Source organism: Mustela putorius, unplaced genomic scaffold (assembly GCF_011764305.1).
Source record: "Mustela putorius furo isolate JIRA1106 unplaced genomic scaffold, ASM1176430v1.1 tig00000496_pilon_pilon_pilon, whole genome shotgun sequence".
NCBI lineage: Eukaryota > Metazoa > Chordata > Mammalia > Carnivora > Mustelidae > Mustela > Mustela putorius.
This window is the reverse complement of record NW_025421401.1, coordinates 467326-478162: the sequence shown is the minus strand read 5'-3', so window position 1 is coordinate 478162 and position 10837 is coordinate 467326. Positions and strand designations below refer to the sequence as shown.

At 38.9% G+C, this 10837-nt stretch overlaps 1 pseudogene; it reads right to left on the bottom strand.

Annotated features, from left to right (window-relative positions):
* Positions 1–238: 238 nt before the first annotated feature.
* LOC106006745 lies at positions 239–9769 on the bottom strand (annotated as a pseudogene).
* Between the last annotated feature and the right edge of the window lie 1068 nt (positions 9770–10837).

Here is a 10837-nt window from a genome sequence, read left to right as displayed (position 1 = left end):
GGTCCAGGAAGTCCCCGTGGGAGGGACCGTTGAATCCTCAAAGACATGATAATGATGGTCCTATACCCAAAGTTTCTCCAAGCAGAGCCAACTGCTCCTCCAAACAGGGCTTGGTGAGGCTGTCTCAACACTCTTAGGAAGTGGGAACCCTGAAGGCAATACCTTGGGAGGAACGGCTGATTGCCATGCGGGGAGGTTTCAGGCTAGTCTTCCTCAGATCCCCAGCCAGGGCAAATCATCAATGTCCACCAGAAAAAGTCAAGCTGCAAAAGTGTTTTTGTAGCTCAGGCAGGGCCTGGGGAAGTGATGGAAGGCGGCATCATGATCTTCTCTCAGCTCTGGGCATCTTTGCATATGTCTGCTTGTATCCATCAGGCTGAAAGCAGGAGTCTCAGCCAAAGTTCGTGGAGGCCTTGGAGCACCACGATCTGGTCCCTGAATAGGGGGCACTGGCTTGCTGGGGTCCTTGGTGCTGAGCACAAATGTGTAGAGCACACAGGCAAGTCTGTCCTCAAACCCAGCAGGAGCTGGCAGAGACCTTCAGGCTTTAACTTCTCCACCAAAAACCACTTTATGTAGGGGCCAGGGGGCTCCCAAAGGAATTGAAGCAGCTAGGTGTCTCCACCAGTACAAGCTCCTGTACCTGGTGAGCTGTTTCCTGACACTTATGTACACAAATCTCCTCAGGCTCTCTCTGGAACTCTGGGCAGGTCAATTTTCTGTGCCACCCAAGATCATGGAAAACTATTTCCTAGAATCTGAATGACCTCCTCCAGCTTTTAATATCTGTGTCTATTAATTCTAACATTTATGACAGTTCTGAGTCAGTTTTTTTCTCTTCATAAATGTGTTTTCTGACTTTTTGCATGACTAATAAATATGACTGCATGGCAGGCATTGTGAGTTTTAGTTTTATTGGATGCGTGTGTACTGTTGTGTATTTTCTATTTCTAAAAATATTTGAACTTTGATCTGAAACATGATGAAGTGATGATGAACTACTTGAAAATAATTTGATCCTTTGGGCCTTTAGACGGGACCAGAACAGTGCTAATTTAAAACTAATTATTTCTGAATACTTAGGCAGACTCTTCTTTGTACTGTATCCAGTGACCCATGAATCGTAAGTTTTTCCAGTCTGACTAGTTGGAAACCAGCACTATTTCGAGCCACCTGTGAATCCTGGATGCTCTTAGTTATTGATCCTTTCAGCTGGCTCCTTCCCTGGCTTCAGACAGTTTCTTCACATTGATCCTCTGATCATTACTTAGCTGAATACTTGAGAAGGACTCTCAGCAGACCACCAGAGGATCTTCCTATAGCAGCTCTTTTCCCTCTGGTACCCTGTCCTCTTTTTCTCCTTAGACTCTTAGCTCTGTCTCCATAAACCCAGAATCTACTGGGTTTTCTCCTGGGTTCTTTGTCCTTGTGCTTTGGCCTTTCAAGTCCAAAAGATGGAATAATCATAGGGCTTACTTTATTTACCTCTAGTCAATAATTACTTTTCTTTCAGTGTCTTAGGTGCAGGGTCTTGAAAATGTTTCAGTCACAACATGTCTTGAAAATTGTTCCATACACTTTGTCTTTTTTTTTGGTGGTGGTTATTTGCATGCAGGAGAGGTACGTTTAGTTTCTCTGGATTTTTTTTCTTGCTTTTTTTTTTTCCCTATACCTATTTATATTCCACAATCCTATTATAGATTAACATCCTTAATGAGTTTTGCAAGATTATCAATGGTGATCTCTTTGATAAATATCTGTTTTCATTTTCTCTGTTTTTTTCTTTTTCTGGAAACTCTGATTAGATTTATATCGGATGCTTTCATCCTATGCTTTTTGTCTGTCTCTATTAATATCTCTTCTTCCTCATTTCCATCTCCTTGTCTCTGTGCTGCATTCTAGGTAGTTTTTCCGAAGACAATAATAAACCACTTCAGGTGCATCTATTCCAAAACCCATCTTTTGAGTTTTTACAATTCAGTAATTATACTTCCCATCTAAGAGGTTTCTATTGGTTGTTTCCATATCTTTCTCATCATAGTTAATATGTTTTTATTGCTTATTTATAGATTCAGTCTTTCATTTCTCAAACATTTTCTGCATAGTTTTTATATTTTTAAATCTCATACTTCTAATATATGAAAACTACTAGTGACTAAAATGACTGTTGTTTCTTCTGAGTCTTCGTTTGTGATGATTTATTTAAATGAGTATTTTGCAGTATTTGCTTTTATAGGTAACATTTGGCTAATCTTATTCATGAAATCCTCAGGTTGTAAACCATGCTTCTTTGAAGAGAGGATTTCCAGTTTCTTCTTCTTCTGGAATCCTCGCTTCATTATAGTGATCCAACACCCAGGTCTTCTACCTTGAAGCTGGTCCAAGGCTTAGTCTTGAACAAAGTGTTGGTATTTTTTTTTTTTAAGATTTTATTTATTAGGCACCTGGCTGGCTCAGTCAGTTAAGCGTCTGCCTTAGGCTCAGATCATGATCCCAGGGTCCCTGGGATTGAGTCCCACGTCAGGCCTCCTTGCTCAGCAGGGAGCCTGCCTTCTCCCTCTGCCTCTGCCCTTCCCCCTGATTTTGCTCTCTTTCTTTCTCTCTGAAAATAATTAAATATTTTTAATTTTTTTAAAAGATTTTATTTATTTATTTGAGAGAGAGCACAAGTAGGGTATGAGAGGCAAAAGGAGAGGGGAGAGAGCACACTTCCTTCTGAACAGGGAGCCTGGAAATAGGGCTTGATCCCAGGACCGTGGGATCATGACCTGAGCCAAAGGCACAGCTTAACTGACTAAGCCACCCAGGGTACCCCTCAATGTTGGTATTTTAAAAAAAAAATTATTTATTTTTAATTGAAGTATAGTTGACTACAATATTATATTAGTGTTAGGTGTACGACATAGTGGTTTGAAACTATGTATATATTATGAGATATTCTCCATGATAAGTCACCATAAAGTTAATGTAATATTTTTGACTATATTTCCTGTGCTGCACTTTACATCCTCATGACTTATTTATTTCATAACTGGGAGTCTGTACCTCTTAGTCCCCTTCAACTGTTTTGCCCAGTCCTTTACACCTTCCCCTTTGGCAACCACCAGTTTGTTCTCTGTATTTATGAGTCTGTTTCTGTTTTCTTTGTTTTGTTTTTTAGATTCCACATATAAATGAAATCAAATGATGTTTGTCTTTCTCTGCCTGACATATGCCACCTGGCATAATACCCTTTAGGTCCATTCATATCATGAATAGTAGGACTTCCTTTTTTAATGACTGAATAGTATTATTTTATACACACACCACCATTTCTTTTTTATTTTAATTAATTAATTAGTTAATTAAATTTTTTTACCACCATTTCTTTATCTCTTACCATTCATCTTTCAATACTTAGGTTTGCTTCTATGTTTTGTTTTAGTTTTTAAAAATAATGCTACAATAAATATAGGAGTGCATATATATATTTCAAATTACTATTTTCATGTTCTTCAGGTGAGTATTCAGAAGTGGAATTACTAGATCATATGGTATTTTTTATTTCTAATTTTTGAGGAATTCCCATATTACTTTCAAAGTACTGCACCAGCAATGCTTGAGGGTTCCTTTTTCTCCACATCCTCACCAGCACTTGTTATTATGGGTCTTTTTGATTCTAGCCATTTCTGACAGGTGTGAGGTGATGTCTTATTGTGATTTTGATGTACATTTTCCTTATGGTGTAGTGATGTTGAACATATTTTCATGTGCTTTTTGTACATCTGTATGTGTCTTTTAAAAAGGGTCTATTCATGTCTTCTGCCAATTTCTCTTTGTTTCTTTCTTTAGATTTATTTATTTGTTTATATGAGGAGAGAGAGAGAGAGAGAGAGAATTAGCACATGAGTGGGGAGGACAGAGAGAAACAGGCTTCCCAAGAGCAGGGAGCCTGATACGGGGCTCGACGCTAGAACACTGAGATCATGACCCGAGCCAAAGGCAGATGCTTAACTGAATGAGCCAACCAGGTGCCCCTTCTGCCCATTTTTAAATCAGATTGTTTCATTAGTGTTAAGTTGTATGGTTTATATATGCCTTTTGGATATTAGCTCCTTATTGCGTGTATCATATGCAAATATCTCCCATTTAGTAGATTGCCTTTCATTTCATTGATGATTTCCTTCACTGTGCAAAAACTTTTTATTTTGGTATAGTCCCACTTGTTTATTTTTGTTTTTGTTGCTCTTTTCTGAAGAGATAAATCCAAAAAGATACTGCTAAGACTGATGTTAGAGAGATTATGGCTTATTTTTTTTATTTTTTAGGAAGGTTTTTTTTTTTTTTTAAAGATTTTATTTATTTGACAGAGAGAGAGAGATCACAAGTAGACAGAGAGGCAAGGCAGAGAGAGAGGAGGAAGCAGAAGCAGGCTCCCCACTGAGCAGAGAGAGCCCAATGTAGGGCTTGATCCCAAAACCCCTGGGATCATGACCTAAGCCGAAGGCAGAGGTTTAACCCACTGAGCCACCCAGGAGTTTTATGATTTTAGGGCTCACATTTAAGTCTTTAATCAGTTTTGAGTTAATTTTTGTATATGGTATAAGAAAGTGTTCTGCTTTCATTCCTTTGCTATGTTTGCCCAGTTTTCTCAATACTACTTATCAAAGAGACTGTCTTTTCCCCATTGTGTATTCTTGCCTCCTTTGTCATAGATTAATTGACTATATAAATGTCGGTTTATTTCTGGGTTCTCTGATTTATTCCTTTGATCTATGTATCTGTTTTTGTGCTACTACCACATGGTTGTGATTACTAATGCACTGCAGAATAATTGGAAATCTGGGAGTGTGATACCTTCAGCTTTATTCTCCTTTCTCAAGATTGCTTTGGCTATTCAGGGTCTTTTGCGGTTCCGTAGGAATTTAGGATTATTTGTTCTAATTCTGTGAAAGATATTATTAGTATTTTTTAAAAGATTTTCTTTATTTATTTGAGAGAGAGAGAGAGTGAGAGCAAGCGCATAAGCAGGGCAGAGGGGGGGAGGGAGAATAAGACTCCCTGCTGATTGGGAAACCCCCCTACCAACATGGGGCTTGATCCCAGGACCTCAGGATTATGACCCAAGATGAAGGCAGACGCTTAAACTGACTGAGCCACCCAAGGCCTCCCCGTTGTTAATATATTTTGATAGAGATTTCATTGAATCTGTAGATTGCTTTGGGCAAAATGGATATTTTAATGATATTAATTCTTCTAATCCATGAGCAGGGTATATCTTTCTATTTGTGTTACTTTTAATTTTTTTCATCAGTATCATACTATTTTTATAATATAGGTCTTCTACCTCCTTGGTAAAATTTATTCCTAGGTATTTTGTTATTTTGGAGCAATTGTAAATAGGATTGTTTTCTTAATTTCTCTTTCTGCTCGTTTATTAGTATATAAAAATACAACTCATTTCTGTATATTAATTTTATATCCTGCAAATTGGCTGAGTTCATTTATTCTAATAGTTTTTGGTGGAATCTTTAGGGTTTTTCTATATTTAGTATTATGTCATCTGCAAATAGTGACAGTTTTAGTTTCTTCCTTACTAATTTGGGTTGCCTTTGTTTTTGTTTCTTGTCTGATTGCTATGGCTAGGACTTCTTGTACTATGTTTAATAAAAGTGGTAAGAGTAAACACACACTTGTGTTGTTACAGATCTTAGAGAAAAGCTTTCATCTTTTCACCATTGAGTATGTTAGCTGTGGGTTTGTCATAGATAGCCATTATTATATTGAGTTTTATTTCCTCTATATCATTTTATTGAGAGATTTTATTGTGAATGGATGTTAAACTTGCCAAATGATATTTCTGCATCTAGTGAGATGACTGTATATCGTTTTATCCTCCATTTTGTTGATGTGGTGTATCACACTGATTTGTAGATATTGACCCATCCTTGCATTCCTGGAATAAATCGCACTTGATTGTGGTGGATGATCCTTTTAAGGTTTTGTTGAATTCAGTTTGCTAATATTTTGCTGAGGATTTTTGTATATGTGTTCCTTAGGGATATTGGCTTCTAATTTTCTTTTCTTTTCTTTTGTGGTGTTTTTGGTTTTGCTATCTGGGTAATGCTGTCCTTATCAAATGAATTTGAAACAGTTCTTCCATTTTCATTTTTTGAAATAGTTTGAGAATAGATATTGACTCTTCTTTAAATGTTTGGTAGAATTCACCTCTGATCCTGACTTCTGTTGGTTTTGAGAATATTTTTTTTTGTTTATTGATTCAATTTAATTACTAGTAATTAATATGTTTAGATTTTCTACTTCTTCCTGCTTGAGTCTGGGAAGATTGTATGTTTCTGCTTCTACTTCTAGGTTGTTGAATTTTTTGAGAAATAAATTGCTGTATCATTTTGTTGAATTGTTCCCTTTATCATTATGTAATGCTGTTCTTTGTCCCTTGTTATGTTCATTGTTGTAAAGTCTATTTTGTGTGATATAAGTATCACTACCACAGCTTCTTTTCACTTCCATTTGCATGGAATATCTTTTTCTGTCCCTTCTCTTTCATTTTGTATATGTCTTTGTATTTGAAGTGGGCCTCTTGTAGGCAGCATATAGGAGTCTTCTATTTTTATTGAATTTATTATTTATTTATTGAATTTATTTATTTTGTTTGGAACCAAAATAAATTCATTTACATTTAAAGTAATTATTGGTAAGTTTCTATTTATTGCAATTTTGTGGCTCTCTTCCCCCCCCCAAAGATTTTATTTATTTATTTATTTATTATGATTTTATTTGTTCATTTCACAGAGAGATCACAAGTAGACAGAGAGGCAGGCAGAGAGAGAGAGGAAGGGAAGCAGGCTCCCCGCTAAGCAGAGAGCCCTATGTGGGGCTCAATCGCAGGACCCCGAGATCATGACCCAAGCTGAAGGCAGAGGGTTAACCCACTGAGCCATCCAGGTGCCCAAAGATTTTAATTTTATTTCTACACCTAACATGAGGCTCAAATTTAGACCCCCGAGATCAAGAGTTGCATGCTTACTGACTGAGCCCCCAGCCAGGCACCCTCTGGTTCTTTTTATAGTTCTTCTCTGTTCCTTTCTTCTCATGCAATTTGATGATTTTCTTTAGTATTATGCTTGGATTCCTTTCTCTTTATGGTTTCTTGTGTATTTATTATAGTTTTTTTGTTTTTTAAAAGATTTTATTTATTTACTTGACAGAGAGAGAGAGACATCAAGAACAGGAAAACAAGCAGGGGGAGTGGGAGAGAGAGAAGCAGACTTCCTGCCGAGCAGGGAGCCCAACGTGGTTCTCAATCCCAGAACCTAGGATCAGGACCTGAGCTGATGAAGGCAGATGCTTAATGACTGAGCGACCCAGGCACCCCTATTTATTAGAGGTTTTTGGTTTGTGGTTACCATGAGGTTTATCTGTAATACCCTATGTATTTAACAGGTATTTATTTATTTATTTACTTTTAATATTTATTTATTTATTTGAGAGAGAACATGCATGTGCTCCTGAGCAAGAGAGAGGCAAGGGAGAGGGGGAGAGAGAATCTTAAGCAGGCCTCATGCCCAGTGCAGAGCCTGACATCGGGCCTAATCTCATGACCCTGAGATCATGATCTGTGATGACCATGAGGTTTATATATAACACCCTTTGTAGGGGCACCTGGGTGGCTCACTTGTTTAAGGGTCATGATCTCTCTCCCTCTGCTGCTCTCCCTGCTTGTGCTCTCTTGCTCTGTCAAATAACTAAATAAAAATTTTTAAAAAAGACCTTTTTATTTAATAGTCTGATTTATTTATTTATTTAAGAGAGAGCATGTGCCTGTGCATGTGAGCAGGGGAGGGACAGAGAGAGAGAGCATGAGAGAATCTTAAGCAGGCTCACACAGGACTCAATCTCACAACCCTGAGATCCTGACCTGAGCCAAAATCAAGAGTCTGACACTTAACCAAGTGAGCCTCAGGTTCCCCTTAACAGTCTATTTTATTTTATTTATTTATTGTTTTAAAAGATTTTTATTTATTCATTTGAGAAAGAGAGTGTGAGCAGGGGCGGAGAGGCAGAAGGAGAAGCAGAGTCCCCATAGATTCCCTGCTGAGCCGGGATCCTGACATGGGACCAGGAGATTCTGACCTCCAGGACCAGGAGATCATGACCTGAGCTGAAGGCAAATGCTTAACCATCTTAACCACCCAGGTGCCCTATTAATAGTCTACTTTAACTTGACAGTTGTTTATGAGACTGACGCGATTCCTACTGTGCTAAGGAGGCAGGTGACAGTTGTTTAAATTAAAACTCCCCATGCAGCCCTTTATGTATTTGACATCCTGTTTGACATTTTTATATTTTATATATCCCTTAATTAATTTTATATAGACCTTAATTAATTATTATAGATATAATTGATTTATTGCTTTTGTTGTTAACCTTAATTCTACTTTGTAAGTGATTGGTATATTACCTTTAGCATATGCTTGCTTTTACCATTTTTTTTATTTCATAATTTTCTTACTTCTACTTGTGGCCCTTCCTTTTTTGGTTAAAGAAGTCTCTTTAAAATTTCTTGTAAGGCTGGATTAGTGGTGATGAATTCCTTTAATTTTTGTTTGTCTCTTAGCTCTCCTTCAGTTCTGATTGATAACCTTACCAGGTAGACTATCCTTGGTTGTCAGTTTTTTCCTTTCAGCACTTTGAATATATCAAGTCACTCCTGTTGGCTAGCAGGGTCCTGCTGAAAAGTCATCTGCTACACTTATGGGTGTTTTCTTGTACATAACTAGTTGTTTTTCTCTTGCTATTTTTAATATTCTCTTTTTCTTTAGTTTTTAGCATTTTAATTATTTGCATTGGTACAAACCTCTTTGGGTTCATCTTTTTTGGGGCTCTTTGTGTTTTTCTGGATCTGGATGTCTGTTTCCTTCCTCAGTGCTGCTGCTGCCCCTCGGAACAACTTGTTACTTAACTGTAACCCCTGGAGGATTTTACTAGTTGCCAAGCACATTTAGATATGGCCTTAAGAAACACTGATACTGACAACAGGTCTTTGGGGAGAAGGACGATGTAGGACCGTGAAGCTGGGCAGCTGGGGATGCCCGGCTCGCTCAGGGCGGAACGCCGCCCCTTCACCGAAGCTGGGCAGCCGGGAACGCCTGGCCCGCCCAGGGCAGAACGCCGCCTGCTTCAGGGAAGCCGAGCACCCGGGAAAACGACTGGTCAGCTCAGGGTGGAACGAAAACCGCCTGCTTCCATTTTTCGTGATTGCTCCTTTCTCTTCCCAGAACTGCTCGTTGTTGGTTAGAGGAGTCCTTTGAATGTGCTTGGTTAACTAGAAACCTTACCCTCCTCCTTGCTGGCCTGCAAGACGTGACTAACGTGTGACCTTCACCAATCCTTCTGTTGGCTATTGTTTTCTATCCAATAAAAGTGAGACTCTAGAGTTGCTCGTGGCAGTAGTCCTTTTGGACTGTTGTCCCCTGCTCCCAGTCTTTTTGCAGCTGACTTGTTTGTGCCTAATTCTTCTCTCGTCGCCGTCGCCGACTGGAAGCGACTGGAAGCGGCACTCAGATTACGGAAGTTTTGAGTTATTATTTATTCAAATCAGTTTTTTGTCCCTTTCTCTCTCCTCCTTCTGAGACCCCTATAATGTGAATGTTAGTGCATTTGATGTTGCCTAGTGGTCTATTACCCTGTCCTCATTTTTAAAATTTTTTTCTTTTTGCTGTTCACCTCAGATGATTTTCACTACCTCGTCTTTAGATTTCTGAGCCATTCTGCATCCTCTTTTCTGCTTTGGATTCCCTTTAGTGTATTTTTCTTTTCAGTTATTCTTCAGCTTCATTTTTAAAAAAAAATTTTAAATTCTCTGTCTTTGTTAAAATTCGTAATGAGTTCATCCATTCTTCTCCCAAGCATCAATGACCATTACTTTGAACTCATTATCAGGTAGGTTGCTTATCTCTGTTTCATTTAGTTCTTTTTCTGCGGTTTTGTCTTATTGTTTTGTTTGGAACATGTTCTTCTCTCTGTTTTGTTTAAGTCTGTATTTGTTTGTATGTATTAAGTAGGTCAGCTCTGTCTCCTGGTCTCAAATGAGTGACCTTATGTAGAAGGCATCTTGTGGGACCCAGTAACACAATCCTCGCTGGTCTTCAGAACTAGGTGCTCCAGGGATGACCCCTCTGTGAACTGTGTGAACCTTCTTGATTGGGCCATAACTGCTGTGGGTGCACTGTAGGTAGGTGGGGCAGGCTCGTGGCATGGCCAGCTGTGAGGTTCTGCAGGACAGTTGTAGGCATGGCAGTGGGTGGGGCTGGCTCCTTCTCTCCTTGGGGTAGGACTCACTTTGGAGGCATGTCTTTCCTGGCTGAGGCTACCTGCTGGGTGTGATACAACAGTAGTCACTTTGGAAGACACAGCTGCCAGGGTGGGCAGGTTGTGCAGGGATCTCCACACCTGTGATATCCCTGCTTGTGGGTCTCCACACCAGGGATTTAGTTCTTGATTCTCTCTCTGCCCCTCCTACCCTTTTTCATGTAGGTTTTTATTTATATCGTTATATAAAGTGGAAGTACTGTTGGAAGTACTGTTCTGCTCGTCTTCTGGTCTTTCGCAGAGTAAGTTGCACTGTATGTAGTAGCAGCCTTGGTATGTCCATGGGACGATGTGAGTTCAGCATCTTCCTACTCTGCCATCTTACCCTTTCTCCCCAGTGTTGTTATTTTCACTGGGGCAACATGACCCTGGGTTTGCCTAAGATTACCATTTCCCAGTCCATTCTTAGTTTATTGTATCTTGTTTATAGTTTTTTGTTCGTTGCCCCTGGAGACATCTGTTCTTT